Source organism: Schistocerca nitens, chromosome 4 (genome assembly GCF_023898315.1).
Source record: "Schistocerca nitens isolate TAMUIC-IGC-003100 chromosome 4, iqSchNite1.1, whole genome shotgun sequence".
Taxonomy (NCBI): Eukaryota; Metazoa; Arthropoda; class Insecta; order Orthoptera; family Acrididae; genus Schistocerca; species Schistocerca nitens.
Window position 1 is genome coordinate 825,334,267 of NC_064617.1, and position 24,440 is coordinate 825,358,706.

Consider the following 24,440-nt stretch of genomic DNA (forward strand, 5'->3'; position numbering starts at 1 on the left):
CTGTGCCTCGTATAACAGCAGCCTGCTATGCGTCACCAGCCAGTTATACGTTATTCTTCCGTAACGACCGAACATTTAGCCCTGTCACGGGAAAAACCAGGTGTAACACTAGCCTGACGTGATACGAACTAATGTTATCTTCTGAGAGGATTTATAATTTTGACCGTGCATGCATGTTTAACGGATAAATGTATCAGACAAGAATTTTGAATATGGTGTAATTAATAGAAAAACTAAACAGGCTTTAACTTTGGGGTTAATAAAATTAGTAAAATTCATATACGAATGAAAAATCTAACTGACGACAGCCCAATTAGGTACATTAATTTGAAAATATTCGTTTAAGAAAATAGAATATTAGTTGTTGAATAGACTTTCATTAAGATTCCCTTTGAACAGCACATGGAATAAAAACTGACACAGAGCAGTCTAAGCTGTGGGTAGCAATAGTTACCAACCACTAAACATAGAAAGCGAAATTGTACCCAACTCATAATAATAACTCTTACAATCACGATCATTACGTGACTCAGCACTAAGATGTTACTGCAGGAAGCACCGAACTAAAGTTGGATATAGAGGGACTACTAACTTAACTGACATATAACAACCAGTAATAAAATTAGAAAACAAATAATATCACAATTACACTGTATATACTCCCATTAGAGAAATATATCAGATTTCCTTAGTAGCAATAATATTCCAATTATCTTTCTAATATGAGAAGAATATATTTGGGACCCATAAACTGGTTTAGTATCACTGCTCAAACTCTATGATTATTTCAGTAGCAAAATTTAAATCAACTAAGGGTAATTCTTAGCTTCACTTGGAATAGTTGGTGTTTTTTTACTTTTCAAGGCAAATTAATCAACACTGAGCTCAGTTAACTTCAAATATTCGTTCATGATAGTAATCAAAACTGAATTAAGTTTAAAATGAGCATAACGTATTTTCCTTTTTTTTCATCACCTGTGAAGCAGGTGTTTTAGACAGTAACATTTACACAGTCTGGCACTGAATTTATACAACACGATACATTGCAATAAACTCATATCACTTTAGCAAAATTCTAACTAACCTCCACTATTGCTAATCCTTGCACATTTAACAAACATAAATAAATTACTAGTGCATTTGAAATAGGGTACTCGGTTTTCTGAATACTTGGGAGGGTGTCCTGCATAGGTTCATGTTTGGGATAAAAGACAGGATTCCAAACACAGGTTTATAGCTGTTGGATTATTATTAACATCACTCACACAAATTAACTGGTCCATGCTCTGATACATATCTATATGCATTAAATTGGTGGAGCAGTGGCCAAGTAGTGGTGGCAAGCGACGTGGCGGCTAACTGTACTCACGGCTCTTGATTTTTGAATGCTCTATACAATTTCTTCTTGGCGACGGATTTTTAAAGTGTTAGAGCCATTCCTTATTGCCAAGAGTACCATGCAACCGCCAAATCCACATTCGAGGCAAAATTCCTTGCAAAGCGGTTTCCTATGGCTTCCCTTGGTACCGACGGTGTGTACCGTGCAACGGATAGCCACTGACTGCGTACCCTTCCCTCCAAGTAGCAGCCCAGTTCGACTGCCAAAACCACCTTTCACATCCCGCCGATTCACTTCCGTTGCGGAGTGACTTCCCTACGTCTTTCACATATTACAAACACAAATGCCCTAAGCATGAATCGGCTTCCAATATACAAAGTTTTTCTTCTAAATATACACATATTATAAAATTTCATTATTTTAAATATCATTTAGCTTTTTCCCTACACACATCACAATACTTTAAATATCTCGCCACAAATCAATGACCTTACACTAACAAAGAATCCACACTCCATAATCGTAGATACACAGTTACCTAATATAAACCTGCCACTAATCGATGTAAGTGTTACACACTGAGTTATAAGTAATGGGAGTAAAACTGCCCGTTCTTGCCTATTAGCACGTGACTGCATCACTATGGTGTCATAAGTTTTATCAAAACCGATTAACTGAATAATCATCTACATTCATACTCTATGACTGCTTAAATGCCTCTCTGGGTGCTGTATTTGGTCTTATCCTGTCTTCACAGTCCCTAGGAGATGTACACTATCTGATGGCAACCATCTGCACATCCCCAATGTTGTGGAAGACTGACCGCAACTTGTCACTTGAGGTGGGCCTACCAGGAGTGCGTTACTGTTGTTTTGTCAGCAGAGATGCAATAATAGTGGAATGGGTCGGTCAGGAGAGCTTATTGGCTTCTAACAGGGATAATTGTACGTCATATGAGTAACAAATGCATCCAGGACATTTTAATTCTTCTAAAGTTGTTCAGATTGACAGTTGGCGACGTGCTTCTGAAATGAAAACGTGGAGGAACACCCATAACTACACCAATACGAGGATGACTTCATAAACTGACGGAAAGGTAACGTGGAACGTTGTGCAGGGCGGTTGCAAGAAAACGCATGAATTGAGCTGAAAGATTATCTCTGAGATTGGAAGTGCCATCAGCAGTGCAGCCAGCATCACTACTGTGCTAGTGACTCTTGTGGTGGTGTAAACAGTGACGCCCCTCGACTGGGAACGACTGCAAAAACGTGAACTAAGGTGATGAATCAAGCTGTACCATGAGGCAATCAAATGGGATGTTTGGGTTTGGCTAGTTCCTGGAGAACTTTACTTACCATCATGTGTAGTCCGAACAGTCGCGCATGAAGGAAGTGGCGTTAAGGCATGCGGATGTTCATGGTGGTTGAGGTTTGGTCCCCTTATTCAGCTTAATGAACCCTAAATGTAAAATGTTATGAACATATTTTACAGCATTGTTTACTGTGTGACGATGATTATTTGCATCAGCTTGTGCATCAGCATGACAATGCACAGTCATAAAGAACAATCTGTGAGGCAGTCCTGAAATGGACTTGCCTGTCCAGAGTCTCGAACTGAACCCAATGCTACACATTTGGGATGACTCAGAACGTTGACGACGCTTCATATCCCAGCGTTCAAGATGACTACCACAGCCGAGTTCGCCTCTGGAGAACGACCTTCAGACGCCGCCACAGCGTAGTTTCAGCCATCATAAAGGCGGAGAGTGGACACACCCCATCTTAATGTCCACTAATAAGTGCCCAGATACTTTTTATTAGATAATATATAGGAGATAATAGTGTATTCGTAAATTCCTCACTAAATACTGGCACTTGAAAGTAGTCCTATGCAGGATAGTCGGCGTCAATCTTGTAGTCTGCCAGTTAAGCTTGTTTAGAATGTCTATGGAGTCCAGTAAATTTGTTGCACAGTAGCCAATGTGAAGAACTGCGGATGGCTTTCAAGATTTGCACTTTAGAACCTATGTTTGCTTGTAATTTTTTCTTGCTTTCGTTCCTACTACAACCTCATAAAATATGGAATCTAAGAATCAGCAGTAGACGAGCTTAAACAAAGTGTCGAAGATTAAAAAATAGTCTTAGCTTTAAAGTTATACATTTTAGAGACCATGTTTTCTAGACTTATTTGCTTGTAATGATCGTTCCTATCATTTCTTTGACTATCGACCATTCCTTTAGGGATACCTTACATGTTGTCAACATCTCTGGTTTAGTCCTATTTGCTACAGACTCCTCAAACTTGAGCAGTGCACTGTAATGGGTTGCATGAGTGTTCTGTAACCCACCTCCATTGTGATAACACTGAATTATTTCAATATCCTACGAACGAACCAAAGTTTACCACTGGGTTCATTTACTAACAGTTTTTGTGATATTTGTGATTTATACACTCACCAACTGCTACACGCAGGTACTTCTGCGATAGCTAATTGACGTTGTAACTCACTTATATTACAGCCGTAACATACTATTTTTTTTTCTTTTTGTGAAAATATCTGTGCATGTAAAGCAAGTTGCCAACACTTGAAACAATAAGAAATCTTATAAATATCTGCCTGAATCTGCGGTACTCTTTTCAGATAATACTTCGCTATAGATAACTATTTGATCTGCAGAATGTCTGAGATTACAGTTAATTTGGTTTTCGATGTAAATGATGTACAATATGAACAGTGAGATCCCCAACATACTTCCCTAGAGCAAATCAGAAGTTACTTCTACATCTGTCGATGACGCGACTTGAAAGATAACGTGCTGTAACCTTGGTATCAATCAGTCTTCAGTCCAATGCCAGATCTCGACTGATAATGTATATCAGAGTTTCTCAAACTTTCTGGGACCAGTACCCCTCTGTTAAATCAGATGTAAACTACACTCCTGGAAATTGAAATAAGAACACCGTGAATTCATTGTCCCAGGAAGGGGAAACTTTATTGACACCTTCCTGGGGTCAGATACATCACATGATCACACTGACAGAACCACAGGCACATAGACACAGGCAACAGAGCATGCACAATGTCGGCACTAGTACAGTGTATATCCACCTTTCGCAGCAATGCAGGCTGCTATTCTCCCATGGGGACGATCGTAGAGATGCTGGATGTAGTCCTGTGGAACGGCTTGCCATGCCATTTCCACCTGGCGCCTCAGTTGGACCAGCGTTCGTGCTGGACGTGCAGACTGCGTGAGACGACGCTTCATCCAGTCCCAAACATGCTCAATGGGGGACAGATCCGGAGATCTTGGTGGCCAGGGTAGTTGACTTACACCTTCTAGAGCACGTTGGGTGGCACGGGATACATGCGGACGTGCATTGTCCTGTTGGAACAGCAAGTTCCCTTGCCGGTCTAGGAATGGTAGAACGATGGGTTCGATGATGGTTTGGATGTACCGTGCACTATTCAGTGTCCCCTCGACGATCACCAGTGGTGTACGGCCAGTGTAGGAGATCGCTCCCCACACCATGATGCCGGGTGTTGGCCCTGTGTGCCTCGGTCGTATGCAGTCCTGATTGTGGCGCTCACCTGCACGGCGCCAAACACGCATACGACCATCATTGGCACCAAGGCAGAAGCGACTCTCATCGCTGAAGACGACACGTCTCCATTCGTCCCTCCATTCACGCCTGTCGCGACACCACTGGAGGCGGGCTGCACGATGTTGGGGCGTGAGCGGAAGACGGCCTAACGGTGTGCGGGACCGTAGCCCAGCTTCATGGAGACGGTTGTGAATGGTCCTCGCCGATACCCCAGGAGCAACAGTGTCCCTAATTTGCTGGGAAGTGGCGGTGCGGTCCCCTACTGCACTGCGTAGGATCCTACGGTCTTGGCGTGCATCCGTGCGTCGCTGCGGTCCGGTCCCAGGTCGACGGGCGCGTGCACCTTCCGCCGACCACTGGCGACAACATCGATGTACTGTGGAGACCTCACGCCCCACGTGTTGAGCAATTCGGCGGTACGTCCACCCGGCCTCCCGCATGCCCACTATACGCCCTCGCTCAAAGTCCGTCAACTGCACATACGGTTCACGTCCACGCTGTCGCGGCATGCTACCAGTGTTAAAGACTGCGATGGAGCTCCGTATGCCACGGCAAACTGGCTGACACTGACGGCGGCGGTGCACAAATGCTGCGCAGCTAGCGCCATTCGACGGTCAACACCGCGGTTCCTGGTGTGTCCGCTGTGCCGTGCGTGTGATCATTGCCTGTACAGCCCTCTCGCAGTGTCCGGAGCAAGTATGGTGGGTCTGACACACCGGTGTCAATGTGTTCTTTTTTCCATTTCCAGGAGTGTAGTTACTCCCAGCAAAATGTCTGAGATTACAGTTAATTTTGTTCTCCAGGTAACTTATGTACAATATGAACACTGCCCTAGGACATACCTGAAGCTACTCCTTGAAATATAACACGCTGTAACCTTCTTATCAAGAAATTTTCAGTCCAGCCTGTAATCTCGAATCTGTATCAGAAGTTCCCAACCTTTCTGAGACTATCACCCCTGAACGTAATCAGATACATACTGCTACCCGTCCCCCCACCCTCCAGCCATCAGCAACATTTGCGCCTAGCTAAACATCAGAAAGAAAAAAAAATTCTTTTAAACAATGTTATTTTTAAAACAATGCCAGATAAATTATATGTACTTTTTATAGCTGTTTAGTAGAGGCATGAACCAATGAAGCCACGAGCCAATTGGTACCCTGTTTTAGAGATGCGTGAAGACTGGACTCAAAATTTCTTGAAAAGAAGGTTGCAACATGTTATGTACAACTTTTTGTCACCAAAATAAACTAATTATCCACATAGAGGGTAAAAACTCGTTGCAAAACATACTTCCTCTGCACCACTCCTCACCCTATCGACATCCATACTCTGCAGATAGCGCACTGTCTATACATTGGTGGTCCGCCCCCGGTAGCTGAGTGGACAGAATGTCAATCCTAAGGGCCCGGGTTCGATTCCCGGCTGGGTCGGAGATTTTCTCCTCTGAGGGACTGCGTGTTGTGTTGTCCTAATCATCATCATTTCATCCCCATCGACGAGCAAGTTGCCGAAGTGGAGCCAAATCGAAAGACTTGCACCTGGCGAACTGCCTACCCGACGGAAGGCCTTAGTCACACAAACAAAAAAAAAGAACATTATTGGTGAGGTAATATCAAATGACACCACCCATTTTGTGCATGTTTTAATTATTATGCACGTGAGATTTTACATCTGAATGACGCTTTTCGGCCGTCCGAAGTGGCCGAGCGGTTCTAGGCGCTACAGTCCCGAAACCGCGCGACAGCTACGGTCGCAACTTCGAATCCTGCCTCGGGCATGGATGTGTGTGATGTCCTTAGGTTAGTTAGGTGTAAGTAGTTCTAAGTTCTAGGGGACTGATGGCCTGAGCAATTAAGTCCCATAGTGCTCAGAGCCATTTGAACCATTTTCACGCTTTTCGACTATATTTTGAAGTACCTCCACCAGAGCATGTAACCCAGATATTATATCTTTCTGAATAAGAAGTTCTTATAAACGTTAAAACCATGGTAAAAGATGATTAAACTGAGATTTCACTGCATTCCACTCTGTGTAAAATTATATCAGGCGGCTTCACCTTTTACTGCTTTCACCCCGTTCATCGTTCCTGCTATTATTTTTCCTCTTGTTTTTACTCCAATTGAATGAATTTCAGTCCCCCATCACAATTAAATTTCTCCCTCTCTGGATTATCTGAATTGCAGAAGTTTTGTTTATTATTAGTCTTTCATTATGCTCTCACTCTGAAAGTACATGGCAAATACAATAAGTATTATAGTTCTTAATTGCAAGAAGATGGATGTCATTGAACTGAGCGCATAGTAAGCAGGTTTTAATCAAAATATGACGCCACAGCGCGTCTCCAAATATTGTTTCAGCTTACCAGAAGTAATTACAGGTGACTGTAAGATTTACTATTTTCCCTGCCTCGAGATGACTGGGTGTTGTGTGATGTCCTTAGGTTTAGTTAGGTTTAAGTAGTTGTAAGTTCTAGGGGACTTATGACCATAGCTGTTAAATCCCATAGTGGTCAGAGCCATTTGAACCATTTTTGTAAGATTCACTATTATATCTGAAACATACAGAGTAGGAAATATCTGCACTTAGAGCTGCCTTCGTCTGTATTTGTATTTCAGAGTAGCTGTTTCCTTTGGCCAACTTTAATTTCACCGTTCGCTTCTAAGTCTGCAGTAACTCGGTCTTGAGTTTTACGTCTCAGAGTAACATTTACGACTGAACGCAAGGAAGGCGACGCTCCACGCTGTATGCTGTAGTATATCATGACTTACGTACGCTTGTGATTAACAGCTACCAGGCCAAATGGAAACTAGATAATTATGAGAAGTGCTCGCTCAGTACTGCTCGACTGCAGATGTGACAGATAACGGCCAGAACTTGGTTCGTTTGCACCCGGCCGGAAGTTTATGTGCAGTGGCTACGCTTAATCTCAACGATGGAAATGTGGAACTATACTTAACAACAACTAGGAAACACTACGAACCGAGTTCATTTTCTCTTTATGTCGAGAGTGAAATATATTGTGCACACACTACAATCATAAATTTGTGTCAGAAACTCAGCCGTATCTGTCTCCAATGTATAAGATACTAGCACTGAGCAGTAGATGGTGTAGCGCATTTCGTACCATAATTAGGCACTTTCTTCCCTATTCAAATCACGTTCACTGTGTGGGTGAAGTTTCTGTCTGTTCGTCAAACACAATTCTAACTGAGAATTGTAAGTTTTCGTCCCATTTAATTTTCCTGAGCAGCTCTGTTACAGTTTTCTAAGGATTTTGGTGACCTATAATGCGGGCAGCACGTTCCCTGTTAGCGCGCGCGATAAAGACGACAGGTAACTGAACTGAACTCTGGAACATGTCCTTTATAATCATGCGACTGACGATCAGAAATGTAATTTATGGCAGTGAAGTGGTGTGAACGGACAAGTCAGTTTTATGTAATCAGCACTGTTAGTTTGATCGAGCTGGAGACATGACAGAATATCACAAAGTAGATGACTTGTTTGGACATCACCATAACTATTCTGGCAAAGGAACTGCCGTATTTGTTGGTATATCAATGTGAACCGTCCAACATGCCTACAAGAAACTGTGTGCCAGTCGCAGGTGTGTAACACGACGTGTGAACGGTGATCATACACAGTTCCCAACTAAGGGGGAGCGGAGAGAAATAGCATCCCTTACCAGTGACAATTGTCTTCAAACCCAACCGAAAATGTTGTTGTTTCTGAATGAAGGTCCATGTCAACCAGTTCCCGAGCGAATATTTTAAACGGAACTGCAAGGACTGGACAACTGGAGTCGGGTACCTCGCAAAAGATGACTGCTCACAATGGCACATAAAGCTGAACTTCTTCACTAGGACAAACAACACTCTGAATCAATATTTGTGGAGCAATCCACGACAGTCTAAGAAATAGCCTAATGCAAAGATCCCTTACACAAAGGGCGTTTACTAAGTAAATCCACAATTTTTTTTCTGAAATCAGTTTGGTTTTATTCAGGATTCAGTAAATCATATTATTCCCCACACTTTTGAGTCCACAAACCTACTTTTCAACATAATCTCCTGACACTTCTCCTTAGAACAATTATACATGACTGTGTAAACTGACACACAATATTTTTTAGCGCAACGCAATCTGACTTTCAATAATCCCTACAATAGAATGGCCCTGTCTAATATTAACCTATACGTTTCACAAATCACTTACCTCACAAAAATCTTCGTTACTCGAACTACTGCAATACAGCGAGCGCCACTACTGCCAGTTAAATAAAAGATTCAAACTAAGGAAGGCACTAACTACTGATAGGCATAGTTAGCAAATGAAAGATTTATGGAAATCCACTACTTCTGTGTGCATTTTCTTTTACTGCTCAGACTTTGAGAAAAACACTGCTATTTTACTGTGATGAACGTTCTGGACTGTCTTTATGGACTGTGAGAAAATTTTAGCTTTTGACCAACAGTGTATCAATAAGTGTGTGCATTTGATATCTTTGTTATTGTAATTATGAAAAATTTTATCAAATCATTATTGGCCACTGCCCAAAACAATTTGTAAATTTTTTTGTGGGGAGCATGGGGGCTATGTAAGTACGCTGTTTATGTTTTCTTATTGGCAACGCCACGTAGCGCTCTGTATGAAAATCACTTGCTGTGCTGTGTGCAGTCTGTGGCTAGTTTGCATTGTTGTCTGCCATTGTAGTGTTGGGCAGCGGCAGCTGGATGCGAACAGCGCGTAGCGTTGCGCAGTTGGAGGTGAGCCGCCAGCAGTGATGGATGTGGGGGGAGAGATGGCGGAGTTTTGAAATTTGTAAGACTGTCATGAACTGCTATATATAATATGACTATTAAGGTAAATACAGTGTTTGTTCTCTATTAAAATCTTTCATTTGCTAACTATGCCTATCAGTAGTTAGTGCCTTCCTTAGTTTGAATCTTTTATTTAGCTGGCAGTAGTGGCGCTCGCTGTACTGCAGTAGTTCGACTAACGAAGATTTTTGTGAGGTAAGTGATTTGTGAAACGTATAGGTTAATATTAGACAGGGCCATTCTTTTGTAGGGATTATTGAAAGTCGGATTGGGTTGCGCTAAAAAATATTGTGTGTCAGTTTACACAGTCATGTATAATTGTTCTAAGGAGAAGTTTCACTCCGTTCAGTGCGACGGCTTTACGCTAACTTACAGTGAGAAATTGTATGCCCGCATAGTACCGCTCTACTGGTCGACGACGCAGCAAACGTCTTGCTCCAGCAATAACCTCCCCATCATCCAGGTATTTCTTCCCACGGAGTGCATCCTTTATTGAACCAAACAGATGGAAGTCAGAAGGTTTGGGATCTCGGCTGTAAGGTGGATGAGGAAGAACACTTCAATGGAGTTGTGAGAGCTCCTCTCGGAGGCGCAGACTTGTGTGAGGTCTTCCGTTCCAAGGAGAACGAGACTTGGTTTTCATGTTTTGTGGCGACGTACAGGCCTAAGTCGTTTCTTCATTTCCTGACGGCAGCACAATACACTTTGGAGTTGATGGATGCACCATCAAACCAAATAACCCTCTTCAGAGTTCCAGAAGACCGTCGCCATGGCCTTATCGCCTCAGGATGTGGCTTTGAACACTCTTCGGAGGAGAGGTGGTATGGCTCCACTCCATGGATTGCTATTTTGTTTTCGGATAGAAATGATGAACCCTCGCTCCATCGCCTGTGCCGATGTTATTCAAAAAATTCTCACGATTAACTTCGTAACGTGGAAGTAATTCCACACAGATGAAAACTGTTTGCCGTCTTCTGTTAGATTGCGAGTAATCCAGCGCTCACACACCTATGAGTAACCCAACTGATGAACGAGTCGTCAGTAGTAGCAAGAGGGACGTCCAGTTCTGCAGCGAAGTGTTTTTGTGATACTTCGATCACCTAGAATGAGAGTGTCCGCACGTTCCAACATTGCAGGATTCACTGCTGTGTGGGGGTGACCGGCACGAGGAAGATCGGACAGGTATGTGCAGCTTTTTTGTGATGATGACAGATTCCTCACTCAACGACTTACCGTGCTTTTGCTCACTGCCCTGTTTCCCTAGACATTATCAAAGCGCCTATGAATATCTGCGATGCCCTGGTTTCCCGTCAAAAGAAACTTATTGACAACTATCTGCTCGCAATGCACCTCCGTTAAAAGAAGTTATTATGAAGCCTATGTATTGCGTCGTCACCTATCAGAGTTTCGTGAAACTATAGGGGCTGAAACAGGAATATTCAACGATGTCCCACAAGAAATTTCGCACTTTTTAACCATAACTGGCAGTGAAAAATAATTGTTGCATTACTTGCTGAACACTCCCCGTAGAAGTGTCGTGGAAAAAGTCAGAAGCATTCCCAACAATTCAAAGGTCTTGTGAGCGACGTGTGGGTGCTATTCTGTCATTCTGCGCAACGAATTAATCTGAGATGTACCCTTTACCTTGTGGCTCCTGCAAGATGCAGTTTCCACCCCCACACTACTACAGAAGTCAGACAGACGCTCCTAATATTCTAAAGAGAAATGTCTGAAAAACTTTCAGCAATAAATATCTTCTGGAGTTGTCCGCTGTAAGGAAATGACACAAAAATTCACAACATTTCTTACGTAACTAGTGAGCTACTTGGGTACTGGAGTAGTGCAAGTTAGTCTAAGAAAATCATTAAACTGACGAAAATTATTATTTATTTTGCAAAATTCTAAGAAATCACAATGGCACTTTTAGTTATGAACTGAATATGTTATTTGCGGATTCTTTTCGGAATCTGAAGTTACTTCTTAAGGTTAGGATTCGCTAATGAAATTTCTATACAAAGTTTAAGATTGTTATTGACTTGGGAGAATGGCTGAGAGCCGCACCTACTCAACTTGAATAATTATCTGTTAGAATGTTGCTAGGTACGGTTGAGGCTGTCGCATGTGAAATGCAGTGAAGTGTACTGTTGTGGAGGAAATATAGAGCTCGCAAGAGCTGTAGCGCACAATACCGTAAGCTGCGATGACTGTTGTCTGCGCCGCTCGCTGCTGGGAAATGAGATAACTCTCGTTCTATCTGGATTGACCTTCGCCAATCAAACTCTCCCAAGCCTTGATGAATTCAAGGACTCCTATTCGCCCCTAGTCTAACTATTGGCGTGGTACACCGGTCAGATAACCAGTCCACCACGATGCCACTCAAAAATTCGCTCGCAGGCGTTTAACTATAACTCTGTCCGTTCACACAGCACAATAAGTGTGGCAGCCAACACAGTGAATAATGCTTAATCGCAAGGACTCAATATAAAGTAGCACTCCGATTCGCTCGCAACAGAGATGCTCTCCCAGTGAAGTACTGAGGAGAGACTTGTTGCTCGCTCCAAGAGCGACAGCGGAACGGCGCCTCTCCACGCCAGATGTGAAGGGGCATATCTTTCGGTCTCTTCCGTTACTCCTTCAGCTCAAGGTGTCAGGAATATCGTCTGCCAATCAGCATTGCTCTTGTAATCGGGAGAATGACGTTTCGTTTAAGGCGACCAATCCGGAAATCTGTAGCATCGCCGTTTGGCGTTGGCTGTCTCCCTGTGAAAATCTCTGAAACTGCGTGCTATGTGTAAAGAATGCGTAGGCCAGGCACTCCCACACAATGTAGCAGAATTTGCTTTTAAGCCGAGCACGGGGTCATCCTTTCACCCGGGCAAACGCTGTCCCCTCCACGGTCGGCAGCCAGCCGACGTAGATACCTCCCTGTGAGAACCTCTGAAGGGACCGGCGTCCTGGTGTGTGGTGTTTGCCTCTTCTGAACTGAAAGCTTTTGTGACCATCGTGTCTTGAATGTGTGTGTCTAAACCAGCCTCGAGTATTTCAACCACGGTTTGCTTACTTGTTATGTGCATATAGTTTACATGAATTCATACAAAATTGACTTTATCTTATCGAGTTTGGGTACGAATGAAGCGTCTTGATGTGCGAAATATGATTGTCAGGGCGGAATATGTAAGCAATGAAGGTCAGGAAACCACAACGTCTTACAGTCTGCAAGGTTACTACAGTACATGGACTGATGGGTGTGTGCTTGTATGTGCGGAAAATAGAGGATGTTTCAGGAAATTGAGGTGTTACTCACCTGATAGCATGTTCCTTAATTTTTAATAATCGAAGGATTTGTGTACTTATGTCAGTACAGATGTTTTCCACCTATTGGTGTGAGGAATCACCAATCAAAATTGGTAAAAGTTGTTGTTAGCCATTGGAATACGTTGCAGATTCCTGTAAACTTTAGCTCCGTGTTGTAAACGCCGGCGACGGCCACCAGGTGTGCTGTAGTTTCGCACATTTCTCAGCAGCAGGGAAGAACGGAATTGTTTGGGTATGGCGCACCGCAGTCCTCGGAATCAGAGGGCGCTCCTGAGGGAGCAATAAGTCTCAGAGACAAACGGCGGCGTCCGATAGCCTCGGCCCAAGCAGCCGCCGAGGCAGGCGCGGCTCCTGTCCCGTAGTTACGATTGTTACACCGTAACCCCCGCGGCTATCTCGACCCCAGAGCCCAGCCAGCTCGCTATATCGGACGGCCGTGAAGATCTCGTAAACAATTTAGCTATTTAATCGTGACAGCTGATCTTAACGAATACCATACGAGTGTTCCATAAATTGTGACAACAATGTACACCACTGGCCATTAAAATTGCTACACCAAGAAGCAATGCAAATGATAAACGGGTATTAATTAAACAAATATATAATACTAGAACTGACATGTGATTACATTTTCACGCAGTTTGGGTGCATAGATCCTGAGAAATCAGTACCCAGAACAACCACCTCTGGCACTAATAACGCCCTTGATACGCCTGGGCATTGAGTCAAACAGAGCTTGGATGGCGTGTACAGGTACAGCTGCCCATAGAGCTTCAACGCGATACCACAGTTCATCAAGAGTAGTGACTGGTGTATTGTGACGAGCCAGTTGCTCGGCCACTATTGACCAGACGTTTTCAATTGGTGAGAGATCTGGAGAATGTGCTGGCCAGGGCAGCAGTCGAACATTTTCTGTATCCAGAAATGCCCGTACGGTAACTGCAACATGCGGTCGTGCATTATCCTGCTGAAATGTAGGGTTTCGCAGGGATCGAATGAAGGGTAGCGTCACGGGTCGTAACACATCTGAAATATAACGTCCACTGTTCAAAGCGCCGTCAATGCGAACAAGAGGTGACCGCGACGTGTAAACAATGGCATCCCATATCATCAAGCCGGGTTATACGCCAGTATGGCGATGACGAATACACGCTTCCAACGTACGTTCACCGCGATGTCGCCAAACACGGATGCGACCATCATGATGCTGTAAACAGAACCTGGATTCATCCAAAAAAATTACGTTTTGCCATACGTGCACCCAGGTTCGTCGTTGAGTACACCATCTCAGGCGCACCTGACTGTGATGCAGCGTCAAGGGTAACCGCAGCCATGGTCTCCGAGCTGATAGTCCATGCTGTTGCAAACGTCGTCGAACTGTTCGTGCAGATGGTTCTTGTCTTGCAAACGTCCCCATTTGTAGACTCAGGGATCGAGACGTGGCTGCACGATCCGTTACAGCCATGCGAATAAGATGCCTGTCATTTCGACTGCTAGTGATACGAGGCCGTTGGGATCCAGCACGGCGTTCCGTATTACCCTCCTGAACCCACCGATTCCTCATTCAGTTAACAGTCGTTGGATCTCGACCTACGCGAGCAGCAGTGTCGCGATACGATAAACCGCAATCGCGATAGGCTACAGCCCGACCTTTATCAATGTCGGAAACGTGATGATACGCATTTCTCCTCCTTACTCGAGACATCACAACAACGTTTAACCAGGCAACGCCGGTCAACTGTTGTTTGTGTATGAGAAATCGGTTGAAAACTTTCCTCATGTCAGCACGTTGTAGGTTTCGCCACCGGCGCCAACCTTGTGTGAATGCTCTGAAGAGATGATCATTTGCAAATCACAGCATCTTCTTCCTGTCGATTAAATTTCGCGTCTGTAGCACGTCATCTTCTTGGTGTAGCAATTTTAATGGCCAGTTGTGTAGATGTCGTGACTTAACAAACTATTCTCATAGGACAAATCGCGGATAATTCCTTCGTATATTGGAAAATTATTGGATTTAAAGATAAGGCAGTAAGAAGAAGGAGGTTCCTTAATACGGTCAAAAGACAATAACACTAGCATGCAGCAGGGCAACTGTATGGCGATGTAATCCTCAGCCTTCTTTCAAGGACCACTTCTTCTCCTGAAACCTGAGTTTCTCCTGGCGTATACAAATTTCAAATAACTTCCGGGAATTCAGACAGGTAACACTTTCATCGACCGCCGATATTTCGGCGGGAGAACACCCCGCCATTTTCAAGGCAAACTGCAACGCTATCGACCAACTGTACATCGGGTGATTGATGATAATTCTGAGGCAACACATAACGTCTACTGCATTTTTACCTTACGTAGGAAACAGTTCCAACAAGATCGGTCGTATTTTACGGAAATACTATGTGAAATGTGTTTCCGACCTTCATCTGAAATTAGAGCGCTTTTGAGTTCTGTTAAGGATGATCTTGATCTGCGTAAGGAGATTGTATATCGTATTCCTTGTAGCTGCGGCAAGGCATATGTTGGTGGAACTATCAGGACCGTGGAGGACCGATGTACTGAGCATAAACGGCACACACGATTACAGCAGCCAAGTAAATATACTATTGCGGAACATTGCTTGGATACTGGTCACCTCATGTTATATAATAACACTGAGATATTGCCATGCACGTCCAGCTATTGGGACAGTGTTATTAAGGAGGCAGTTGGAATTAAATTAGCGAGCAACCTCGTTAGCAGGGATGGAGATTTCTGTATAAACTATATTTGGAATTCGGCGCTCTGCCTTGTCAAAAAACAGAGGGACAGAGTCAATGCTACGTCACCTGCGAATTCGTAATCTCACTATCGATAGCTCTGACTTTGGTCAACTTTGGTGGCACTAGTGTTCAGTGTGTGTGTTATCTTTCCCGCTTCAGTCCGAGAACCGAGGCTTTAAATTTGCATGTACGCCGCCTGTCCGTTGCAGTTTGCCTTGAAAATGGCGGGGTGTTCTCCCGCCGAAATATCGGCGTTCGCTGAAAGTGTTACTTGGCTGAATGCCCGAAAGTTATTTGACACTTCCTCTCTTGTATGCTGTGATGGCTTGCCTGTGACATTATCTCTAAATCTCCTAAGTTTGTAAATGCCAGAAGTATAATTATGAAGCTGCTTTCTGTACAGATTTCATTGGCCATCTTGCAGCTATCGAAAAAATGAAATTATAATGATATCTAGACCTTTAGCTGCTTACAGACGTTGATAAATATCAACGGGGACAGTTGAGAAATGTTTGCCGCGACCGGAACTTGAACCGGCGACATCCCACTTACATGGCAGACGCCCTATCCGACTGAGCCACCGAGGACACAGACAATAGTGCGACTGCATGAACTTATCTCTGGCACGCTTCCCGTGAAACCCACACTTCCAACTTACTGTCCACACATCACATTTGTAGTGCCCCTGCCCACTATACTCTTTACTCGCGACAGTCAGTCTACATATTCCCGTAAGAATTCGGGCAATTTAAGTACATCCGCATTGAAGAAGATCATTGGCTGGTAAGCCTTATCGCTATGTACAGGGTGTTTCAAAAATGACCGGTATATTTGAAACGGCAATAAAAACTAAACGAGCAGCGATAGAAATACACCGTTTGTTGCAATATGCTTGGGACAACAGTACATTTTCACGCGGACAAACTTTCGAAATTACAGTAGTTACAATTTTCAACAGCAGATGGCGCTGCAAGTGATGTGAAAGATATAGAAGACAACGCAGTCTGTGGGTGCGCCATTCTGTACGTCGTCTTTCTGCTGTAAGCGTGTGCTGTCCACAACGTGCAAGTGTGCTGTAGACAACATGGTTTATTCCTTAGAACAGAGGATTTTTCTGGTGTTGGAATTCCACCGCCTAGAACACAGTGTTGTTGCAACAAGACGAAGTTTTCAACGGAAGTTTAATGTAACCAAAGGACCGAAAAGCGATACAATAAAGGATCTGTTTGAAAAATTTCAACGGACTGGGAACGTGACGGATGAACGTGCTGGAAAGGTAGGGCGACCACGTACGGCAACCACAGAGGGCAACGCGCAGCTAGTGCAGCAGGTGATCCAACAGCAGCCTCGGGTTTCCGTTCGCCGTGTTGCAGCTGCGGTCCAAATGACGCCAACGTCCACGTATCGTCTCATGCGCCAGAGTTTACACCTCTATCCATACAAAATTCAAACGCGGCAACCCCTCAGCGCCGCTACCATTGCTGCACGAGAGACATTCGCTAACGATATAGTGCACAGGATTGATGACGGCGATATGCATGTGGGCAGCATTTGGTTTACTGACGAAGCTTATTTTTACCTGGACGGCTTCGTCAATAAACAGAACTGGCGCATATGGGGAACCGAAAAGCCCCATGTTGCAGTCCCATCGTCCCTGCATCCTCAAAAAGTACTGGTCTGGGCCGCCATTTCTTCCAAAGGAATCATTGGCCCATTTTTCAGATCCGAAACGATTACTGCATCACGCTATCTGGACACTCTTCGTGAATTTGTGGCGGTACAAACTGCCTTAGACGACACTGCGAACACCTCGTGGTTTATGCAAGATGGTGCCCGGCCACATCGCACGGCTGACGTCTATAATTTCCTGAATGAATATTTCGATGATCGTGTGATTGCTTTGGGCTATCCGAAACATACAGGAGGCGGCGTGGATTGGCCTCCCTATTCGCCAGACATGAACCCCTGTGACTTCTTTCTGTGGGGACACTTGAAAGACCAGGTGTACCGCCAGAATCCAGAAACAATTAAACAGCTGAAGCAGTACATCTCATCTGCATGTGAAGCCATTCCGCCAGACACGTTGGCAAAGGTTTCGGGTAATTTCATTCAGAGACTACGCCATATTATTGCTACGCATGGTGGATATGTGGAAAATATCGTACTATAGAGTTTCCCAGGCCGCAGCGTCATCTGTTGTTGAAAATTGTAACTACTGTAATTTCGAAACTTTGTCTGCCTGAAAATGTACTGTTGTCCCAAGCATATTGCAACAAACGGTGTATTTCTATCGCTGCTCGTTTAGTTTTTATTGCCGTTTCAAATATACCGGTCATTTTTGAAACACCCTGTAGTTGGTATCTGTTCTTTTGGATACGGGAGCGTGCCAGGGATATGTCCCTGCAGTCACCCTATTGTCCCTGTCCTCGGTGGCTCAGTCGGACGCCGGTGCGGTAGCTCATCGTGTTCGGTCAGAGAGCTGGTTGGCCTCTGTAATAAAAAAAAACTGAGTGGAAGGATCAACATACGAACTTGACCAGATGTCATCTGACGTCCGCAACGACCAAACACAACGATCAACAACGAACAAAATGCAAAAAGAAAAGTCGCATAGAGGGTCTGCTATACAAGCAGGAGGTCCCAGGTTCGAGTCCCGACAGAGGCACACATTTTGTAGTGGACTGACAAGGCAGCCAGTCCACAGTGACTGGCGCGAAGTCTGGAACAGGATTCGTAATGAATGTGATAAAGAAAAGAACGTAGCTACTAGAACACTTAACTTTTATATCGTCCTTTGGTATACAGCATTCTTGATGATACAAGTGAGACTATCTTGAGATACATGCAATGGTACAAATGGCGCCTTGCTAGGTCGTAGCCATTAACTTAGCTGAAAGTTATTCTGTCTCTCGGCAAATGAGAGAAAGGCTTCGTCAGTGTAGTCGCTAGCAACGTCGTCGTACAACTGGGGCGAGTGCTAGTACGTCTCTCGAGACCTGCCTTGTGGTGGCGCTCGGTCTGCGATCCTGACAGTGGCGACACGCGGGTCCGACATATACTAATGGACCGCGGCCGATTTAAGCTACCACCTAGCAAGTGTGGTGTCTGGCGGTGACACCACACATTTTTCAACTGTCCCCGTTGATATTTATCAACGCCTGTAAGCATCTAAAGGTGCAAATTTCATTATTATTTCAGAAGTATAATTGTTCCAGTTTCTGTCAGAAAAGGCGTTATAGAGCTAATTATTAAAATGTAATCCTTTATACAGGATATGACGTCACGGCTGTATTAAACATTACAAGTTGTTTCACTCGGTTTCAACCACAATCGTCATAAGTGTTGATCACATTACGAAACAAAAGATGCGGTTCGGGAGACTATACGCCAATCCTCAGGGAAACTTCATAGATAATCTATAGCACGTTATACAGAATTTAGGTAAGTTAGTGCACTTAATCTACAATATATTGTACAGTTCGTCTCATATTTGATATTTTGTTTTACCAGTATGATGCCATATATAACTGTATCTATTCCTTTGCTTTTATCGGTTACGGCTCGCCACAAACTCAAGTACATTTACGTTTTACGCAGTTCAGAGTCAGATCGAATTAGTGCCACTTGACGAGTTACTACAACTTATTTTACAGTATCTGCTGCAGAAACATTTTTCTTCGTGATGCTGGATATCACTTTTTCCAGTGTCCTCTGTTACGATGAACAACGCGGAAATGTGTTACTTACTCGTGAACTCTTCCCGGGACATCAGCCGGGTGTCAGTGACTTCTTGGTGGAACTTTTCAATAAATTTACAATCCACCATCTTACGGTAAAGTGCTTAATTCCTGAGTGATATGTTTTTCACAGTTAGTGGTCGATATGTCCTCTATTCGGCGAATTGTTTTGGTGTGTATTTGCTGTGTTACACCAGTGTGGTAACAGTCTTGGCGGTGAATGCTCACTGCATACGGTACGCAAGCCAGGTACATGACACACTGGCGTGATTCAACGCTGTAACCCCATCGTTATGTGGAGCCAATAAAACACCGTGGCATCGGCCACACAGGAAGCAGTGACGAAAGAGCACAGCTTCAACAAATGTCGTATATTCGTTTAGATGAACGCCACGATACATCCTATGAATGGGCCATCTCATTCTTCGTCACCCATACGTCTCCACGAAGCACGAATCCCACTGTCCAAAGACCAGGTAAAGGGGCGTTAATCTCAAACTTTAATTATATTGTCAATAAATACTTCTACTATGTTGTCCATTCATAGGCACACATTCGCTTAATCATTCAAATATAAAACTTCCTTAAAACTTCCTGGCAGATTAACACTGTGTGCCGGACAGAGACTCGAACTCGAGACCTTTGCCTTTCGCGGGCAAGTGATCTACCATCTGAGCTGTCCAAGCACGACTCACGCCCCGTCCTCACAGCTTTACTTTTGCCAGTACCTCTTCTCCTACTTTCCCAGCTTTACAGAAGCTCTCCTGCTAACCTTGCAAATCTTGCACTCCTGAAAGAAATGAAACTTCTTTATTTATTGTGGTCCCGCGACCAATATCGCATTACCAGGCGACATACTAGTCTACCACTAAGCATTACTTAAAACAAAAGTCAATTCTGGATGGGTGTAGAGATTTCATTACGTGTACTGAAAGAAGTCCGCATTCGTTTTATCATTTTCAGGTAAACCTCATTTATAACGCACACATATCGAGTGCAGCTAAGGTATACAGTCTCACTAACTGAATACCTGCAGCAGTGGCTACATAATGCACACTCGATATTTTCCACTGAGCATGTGGATTTTAGCCGAGTTACCTACGTCGCAAATCAAACGGTTAGTGTAACCACACTAACATACAATTACATTCGTCGTGGTGTAAAAATCATCCGCATCCAATCATTTCATTGTTTTTGCAGTAGCCAACCCTGCACCTCATACTTGCAAACACTCCACAAAGAATTATGTAAACCATATTTGTAATGACACAGCCACTCGGTTGTAGCTCTTTGATACATCGACCTAGGTTTCGACACGTCTAAAGATGTATTCATCAGAAAGAAATTTTAAGAAATTGTAAAGTTACATTGCTAGAAGCCAATGGTCATATTTTAGAGCAGATGTGAACGTTCCGGCCTTCGGCACATATCCATTGAGAGGAACAACGTCCTAGCAAGGCATACGTGCCAAAGACCGGAACGTGTTTAATTTTAATTTTGGACCTGAACATATCTGCCCTAAAGTTTGATCAATGTCTTCTATCAACGTCACTTTACTGTCTCTTGAAATTTCATTCTGATGAACACATCCTTAGAGGTGTCTAAATCTAGGTCAGTGTACCAAACAGCAGTTCCTGAGAGGCGACAATGTTTAAAACTGTAATATTTGTAATGAATCATTAAACGGATTGGTTCACAATTTTTATTGCAGTCTTGTTGTGGCTGAAGAGGAGCCTTGGTAGATAAAGTTTTGATATAGAAACCATGCCTCGATACGTACCGCTTGGATATATGATAAATTGGGAGTTCGGATCGCTTTCAGGTCTGCCTATTCATGGTACGGTATGTAATGTTCGAGCTACACAACGCATGAATTGAGAACGTTTTACAGATCGCGCAGTCCATTGTATAGCGTTTTCGTCCAACTGCAGCAATGGCTGCTAGAAACTGGTATACAGGGTGTTCAGAATATGTAGGACTTGTAGAGGGGAGTGAGTAGATAATATTTTGAATTCAAAGTTATGTCTGAAAACGTACCGTTGCCGTGCTATAACCATTTGAAAACTTCTTCGTAACGCGATCACTATTATAAGTAATTGATTAGTTGTGACGCAGTACATGACTTGTTTCACAGTTCCATCTATTAATAGGCAAAAGATCGCTCGTGTAGTCGTTGACTGGTCCTCTTCAACGTCGCGCCGTACGTACTCTTCCATTTCTGGCGTGCGGAATCTCCGTGGAGCACCACAGTCACGCCTGCTGATGGTGAAGGTTCCCTTTCTTGAAAACGTTGCCTAATTATGGCGAAAAGGGTATGCGACGGAGTCGGGCGTTGTGGAGAACGATCTTGACCAAGGCGACGAATAGCTCTTCCATTACTGTGAGGTTTGCCACTCAGAAGAATCATGTCGGTGTATTCTGCGAACGTGTATTCAACCAAGTTACTTGCGTCACAAATAAAACGGTTAATGTAACCACACTAACATATACTTACATCGGTCGTGGTGTTATTAACATCCGCATCCAATCAGTTCTAATTTTTTGCGGCAGCCAAGTTCGCGGAGAGCAAGCTGGCGCAATATTCTGGATCAGAAACAAAGTGCTAAAGTTTTGTTTTTTTTGTGTAGAAAGCAGCCACACACCATCCAACGAACATGACATGATTTTCGCTAAGTAAAAAGACGGCAGCAGAAAAAAGAGCACAGAAAATATGTCACAAACAGCGCCAATAAATCTTAAAACATGCTGTAGCATACAATAAATAAGATTCAAAAACCCCACTGATGATGGTGATATTTGTCGCCGAAACTGGTATGGTATGATAAAGAAATAAACAAATAACACGGTGTTTTTTATCAAGGTGGACTCAATTTGTGATACTACTGTTTTTCTATGCAAACACGGACCAAACGCAAGAGCTCCCAGATAATATTATGGGTATTGTGATGTTTGCGTTCGTCTGGTTAAGGTTAACCATTATTAAGCGCTTATTTGGAGATAGATTGGGTCTAAACTTGAACGAAGGGTTGCGATTTGAAGAGCAGAGGAAAAAAAGTGCCAAGGTAAGAGCCAAGGGAAAAAAAGCTCTGCGATTGTAGAGTCGGGTAGTAAGAGCACAGCAGCGGTTTTCTTGCTGCTTGCGACAGGTTGTTCAAGGGTAGGCTTTGTTAGTAGTGGGTATCATGTAGGTGGATACCTCTGACGTTGTACGGTGCTGTTACCCGACGGCTCCCCTGTATGCCGGTGTTTATCTCTCGGCCAGCGTAGCATACTTGTAACAGGTTCATCATCGTTTTCTGTCCGATAGGTCATATATCAGATTAACAGTGTAGGGTAATGTTGGCGATTTGTTTGTGCGTCACTGTGCGAGCTTGTCGGTTTCCCTGCTGTAGCCTGTTGATTGACTTCAATAGCAGCTGGCATATACAGTCAACGTTACTGGGGCTTACCGACATTTGTCGCTTGTGGGGGGTAAGTTAGCTTGCCATAGGTGGTTATGCCCTAGATAGTAGTGTCTTTGGTCTCTTATGCTTCCACCTATGGTTGTTGTCATATTTTCCCTGAGTAAGGAAGAAGGATTGTTCCTGCGTCTCGAGTTCCTGTATAGTCGTGTGGCGTGTTTCTTGAATTCTCTCTTGAGGGTATCAATGCAGTATTCGTTGTGAAGATCGGCGGTGCGTGCGTAGCGTGGAGTGGTGCTAATTGTGCGTAGCATTTTGTTGTGTATGATCTGCAGACGGCGCAGGCGTGTAGGAGTTTCGTATCCCCAGATGTGAGCTGCGTACGTCGTCAGAGGTCTACGCTTAAGGAAAAGTAACTTACCCACGAAAGAAGTGGCTTACAATGCGGTTTTCGACCGATTCTTGAGTATACTTTATCAGTCTGGGACCCTTACCAGGTAGGACTGATAGAAGAGACAGAGAAGATCCACCGAAGAGCGTAGCGTTTTATCACGAGATCTTTCAGTCGGCGCGAGAGCGTTACGGCGACGCTCAACAAATTCCAGTGGCAGACGCTACTACAGACGCGTTGTGAAGCACAGAGAGATTTACTATTGAAATGTCTACTGAATGCTTTCCGGTAACAGTCGGACAACACATTACTTCCTCTCACATACAATTCGCTGAACGACCACGAGGAGAAAACTGGAGAAATTAGAGCTAACACAGAGGCTTACTGACAATCATTCTTTCCAATCGCTATTCGAGAATGGAACAGGGACGTAGGAACCATTTACTGGTACCAGATGTACCCTCCGCTACGCACCGTCGGGTATCTTGCGGAGAATTGAAGTATTGATGTGGATGTAGATGTAGACCAGTTGAAAGGTGGCTACACTGAGCCACAGCGCCAGAGATCGCGCTAGAGAGCATTGTTCCGCCGCCTCCACTGGCAGTGATTAATTGAGATGTCGTAGTGGGCAGTGGTTGTTGAGAACTCGTAGTAGTCAGTGCTTGGGGAGAGCTCGTGGTAGTCAGTGCTTGTTAAGAACTCGTAGCAGAGAGTGATTATTGAGATGTCGTAGTGGGCAGTGCTTGGGGAGAACTCGTGGTAGTCAGTGCTGAGATGTCGTAGTGAGGAGTGTTTGTTGAGATGAGCTAGTAGGCAGTGCTTGCTGAGATGTGATACTGAAAAGTTCTTGTTGAGATGTGATAGTAGCGAGTCGGTGTGGAGAGATTGTAATGTCTAGAGTGCTTTTCATCAATATAAATTAAGGTAACAAACTACTTTTCTTTTCTTTCTCATTATTTCAATGTCCTGAATAATGCGTCATTACAGGTTCAGTCAACAAAGCATCTGGCTTGTGTTCTTGTATTAGAGTGTAATTCTGGTTTTCTTGAGTAATTATGGTATTTCTATTTTCTTT